Below are 5,033 nucleotides of genomic sequence, written 5' to 3'. Positions count from 1 at the left end.
ATCACAATAAAGTCTGTAATTTGATGAGGGTAGATAGCTGTAGGGTCATAACAATCAAGTAAGGGGTTGAACTGGAAGAATTTCGCAAAGAAATTCGCAATGTCAGGACCGTCAGAAGTATAAATACCATTAGAAGTAATGGACGAAGGAAACGAGGCATAATCCTGTTGAGATGCATTAAAATTTGGTGTTATCTAAGAGGTAAACGCAATACCGTTAACGGAGAAGTTGAGGGTCGGATGAAAAGGGTCCTCCTGTATAACACAGGGCTCACTGCAGTTAACACGTACTTCAAATACGTTGGAAAATATTAAGTCCAGCACTCTGGTATTGCAATTAGGAATACAGTTATATTAGTGCAGGCCAAAGAGCCAGATAGTCCATTGGTGAATCTGATTCATCTTCCAGATGATGACATCAGTTCCATACATTACGTTTAAACTCCACGATACCTGAGGTAAATTGAAAACAACCAGCACTATAACAACTTCAGTGATGCTTCAACGCCTTCACGAATGCACGACAACCATATGTCTCCGAATTCCAGGAAATGTACGAACAAGTTACAAAAATTTTTATTTCACCCATAATTATGCAAGCTGCAATGAATTATAGATCTTCTGACGCCGGACTTGTGATGGATTGTCTGCTCGCTTAAATTAAGTTATTCAGGAGAGTGTCTTTATGACAAATATTTGATTAAAAAGAGCCCACGATTCCTTTCCAATAACGGATGAGTGTAGATGGATCACACATAATTGAACCGGCACAAAATGACTTATTATCAATGATACTTATAAGGCAATGAACGTCCTTGAATTGGCCGAAAGAGTACCAGTTACATATGAGCTGGGACAGACGGATAGGCGTCCAAACACACTTTGGGTAGTCGGTTCATTATTATACATTGACCTTTGTATATACCGGAAGCATACATATACGTTGATAAATCATCCTGAAATCCAACCTTGGTTATGAATAATATACATATTAAAATATCTGTTAATGGCTTTTTTTTAAATTTGCCTACAGAAAATTATGATAAATCAGTCTGTTACGACGAAGTAAAGAAATAACTAATGCAACGCCATCGCCTTGCTTTAATAACAGATATTTAAAGTTTTTTTTTAAACGTTTTTAATTATAGTTTTTATATATATATATATTTGAAAATTGAAAAAAAAATACAAACATATTAAATAACTTCGTTAAGACATTGAGTTTCACTTTTGTTCTCTTTTAGCTTTATATAATTTCTTAACACTTCATTTAATTCCTACAATTGTATTATTTTGATTTGGTTACATTATTATATTATACACTCGGCAATAGGTACTCTTAAAGTTATCCTTATGTTTCATGTAAATTAAATCAAGCTAATTTTATCACGAATAGCATTCATACGAAATATTTTTTTTAGTTAATTGCTGTTTTGATTTATTTATTTTTAATTTATTGACATTTTTTTACCTATTACGGAGTGCGCATTGTAAGTATAAACTCTGATTATTTAAAAATGATAAAAAATTCGCCGGTTTTATGTGTTTTATAAAAAAGCTAATCACGGTATGATAAACGATTTATAAAAACTATCTAAAATTTTATTAATTTATAGACTAATAGTTATTTAAGCCGCTCTTAATTAACATAATTTATAATATTAATATTATTGTTTTACTTATTATTATAAACATATATACACATATTTAAATAGTTTAATTCGCTTAGATTTATTTTAATCAAATTAATTATAATAATTCAATTAATTTGAAGGAGTATTTGCACCGTAAGACTTAAATGTCATAAAATAGGAAATCTTTTTGAATTCGCGTCAAAAGCGATTTCAAATTCAGAAAGCGTCCTTTTCATGAAGTCAGAAGTTTGAATCGAAGGAAAGTACATACTGAAAGCTTCGTAGAGCAAACGTTTATAACAAAGCAGTATATCTTTAATTTTTTCGCGGATGATGCCCTAAATTTGTCGAATTGAAATACGCAGCAGGCATACTGTAAAGTACGCATATTCTCAATCAGCGTAAATATCAGAATTGAGATAAACATTTCTAAACGCTCATTCGTTGAGTCACAAAATAACATTTCCAGCGATAATCGATCGATGAAGGTTACTGAAATATTAGCAATAAATCGAGTTAACAGTTCGTACAATGTAATAAAAGTATTGCTTGCCAATGTCTAGATCTATAGCGGTGTGGTCAGATGAAACGTACTTTCTCCACAAAATAAGTATATTTGAGTGTAAAAGTTATTTGTTACATTTGAACAATAATATGCTCCGCTTTTTAGTACATTTGCAATAGAAAACGAAAAGTGGAACTATATGACTTTGACTCTATTTAAATAATCTGCGAAAATCCGCCAACTGCACTAATTTATAAACTGAAAGGAAAGGAATCTTTCTAAATGACAAACACAAACTTGTGCAAGCGCGTGCAATTATACAATTATTTACTCTAGACAACGTTTTACGCATTTCTGTAATTTTAGAATAAAGCAAACTTGGATGAATTATGTTGCATTCCTGCTTTCCGACAGGGTATCGCTTGAGGGCATGATAAAATAAATATTTATAACAAGTTTTGATCTCAGATAAGATGGTTAATTACACATACAGATTTCTCATAACTAGCGATTGCTTAATTTGTATAAAACAACAAAATAAATATGTCACGTTTTTCAGGTTTAGAGCTACGAGAGAACTAGCGATACATAAGAAGTAACCATTTAACTATGGCCACAAAAATTCTATAGATCTTACTTTTTGAAAAAGAGTATCCCGTACCTCATCACAGATTGCGGCAATAACACCTAAAAATTTGTAAAAAAAAAGTAAATGCATTAAAAGTTTGAGGATTTTGTTTGGTTCTACTACATATACACCGAAAGAAGCGTACACAATACACATACCAACAGAGGCAATTTCAAGTAACCACTCCCATGAACAAAATGCCATGGCTATCGGCAATTTAAACTAAACGTTACTGTAGGTAGGCTCGTATAACAAACCAACATTATTATTGTTTGTTTTTATAGTTCGTTGCTAACTCATCCGGATCTTTATACAATCTTTTCGTCTAACCTAAATCCTACTAATATGTATTTAGAACTGGAAATTTCGAAACAAATAATAGATTTAAAGACGATCTCAAATGCAAAGGTTGATATGATTCCTAAGGAGTTTTGTACGTTGCCTCCAAGCTGTAAGGATGTACAGATTCATTTATTACATAAAGGCAATACAAGTTTGACGAGTTTACACTGCTGCAAAGATTTACAAGTATATAAGCATTTCATGGATTTACAACAACGCGATTACGACAACGCGGCTATTGAGGCCGATAGCAATTCTAATACATGCAAAAATATCTTATATAAAACAAATGAATGGTGGGAAACAGACATTTATATAAGAGGATTCAAAGAACAAGGTTAAAAATGTTTAAATATGTGGTCATAAGAAACTCTTTACTAAATTTAAGATGTTGGCTATTTACAATATCCAGAAATATTTCTAGAAATAGATAAACATGAACCGAAATTTTTTACGATTTGTTTTATTGACGCATGTGCCACACTCGTTCTTCTGCTGCTTTTCCTTTTTGCTTTCATTTACCAATTTCGTTAAACGTTCTTCCCCTCTAAAAATGAGCTTTAGAGAAATTATTGGATTTCGTGGACTTACACGCAATTGTTTAAAGTAGAATAAATGTAGACAAGCAAGAAAATTATATTCTTCTTTAATGTGGGCATGGTGCCTTTTCTCATTATATGTATGGAAAATGCGAGAGAATATTCATCGTTGTTGTATTTGTAGTGGTTAATGAGAAGAAAATTCAATTTAAAAAAGTAAATAGAAACAATTTATACAAAACTTGTGACGATTTTTTATTTACATATATTTAATATTATTTTGTAAAATTTATTTTACGGTTAGTTTTACTACAAGTCCTAAAAAATTAATGGAGTGGACGAACTTGATAACCGATAAGGTGAACTTTTTTGATTGCAACTTGTTAACTTTCGAGTAAGAAAAAACATGAGCTAATTACCAAAATTACAAAGTGGTCTTGCCTGCAAAGCGGAGGAAGAATAAGCGTAACTTAAGCAAAAAATAAATTTTCATCAAAAGTAGAACATACCCATTTGGAAACGAATGGTAGGGCCGTCCCCACCGTTACTATAGGCCAGAACACGAATATTGTAACTTTGTTTAGTATTGTAGTAAAATATGCTTCCAATTTTTTACCTATTGCTACAATTGTGTCTTTGGCCGTGATCACGTTTTGATCACTTTCCCAGACCCGCACTTTATACCCTTCAATGTGCTCTTCGTCCTGAGCTAGTGAAACATAACGCCAAACAACTCGCACAGTTGAAGGGTTAATGCCGTAAATATGAACAGACGAAGGAGGCTTTTGTGGAGCTTTACGGTACGTGCGCTCTATAATTAAAGATTTCCTTTACATTACGGACATATGTCTATTAATTAGCTTTATAATTATCGTTACCTTCGGCTCGTTCGCTTTCTGGTCCCTCTCCAGCCGCGTTATATGCCATCACTTTGACAAAATAATAGGTATCAGGTTTTAAACCTACAATTAAACCCCAATTACGTGTAGTCCTTGATAAGTAATACACCGCATCTTCTTCTCCCTGCGCAGTTTTCCAATAGTTTATCTAGATGATATCCGTATCGTTAGTTCAATTTATAATTCTGGATATAAATATTACTTACGCGATGACCTATAAGTTTCCTCTTATATTTTCGCGTGTTAACTCGATCGGCTCCCAAGTAACATTGAAAGCGGTCGAGTTGAAAGCGGAGGTTTCGGTTTTTGAGGAGCTACTAGAGGCATGTTTTCGGCTGAGTATATAAGTACTACTTCACTTTCTGGTCCTTTGCCCACGTTGTTTAAAGTTTGAACTTTAACCTCGTATTCAGTTCAGTAATTATTAAGCGGTATGTTTGCCACAGCCATTCCTATATTGTCTTGACGCTTAATAATTTCTGAAGCC

The 5,033-nt window shown here is 32.8% G+C and overlaps 1 long non-coding RNA gene across 1 annotated transcript; it reads left to right on the top strand.

Annotated features, from left to right (window-relative positions):
- Nucleotides 1-1,254: 1,254 nt before the first annotated feature.
- On the top strand, nucleotides 1,255-3,168 carry LOC119643370. Its single transcript, XR_005248271.1, has 3 exons — nucleotides 1,255-1,489; nucleotides 2,698-3,000; nucleotides 3,051-3,168. It is a non-coding gene; the product is annotated as an uncharacterized LOC119643370 (long non-coding RNA).
- The last annotated feature ends 1,865 nt before the right edge of the window (nucleotides 3,169-5,033 follow it).

Source organism: Glossina fuscipes, unplaced genomic scaffold (assembly GCF_014805625.2).
Source record: "Glossina fuscipes isolate IAEA_lab_2018 unplaced genomic scaffold, Yale_Gfus_2 60528, whole genome shotgun sequence".
Lineage (NCBI taxonomy): Eukaryota > Metazoa > Arthropoda > Insecta > Diptera > Glossinidae > Glossina > Glossina fuscipes.
Note: the sequence above shows the minus strand (reverse complement) of the source record. Positions and strands in the feature narration are given on the sequence as shown.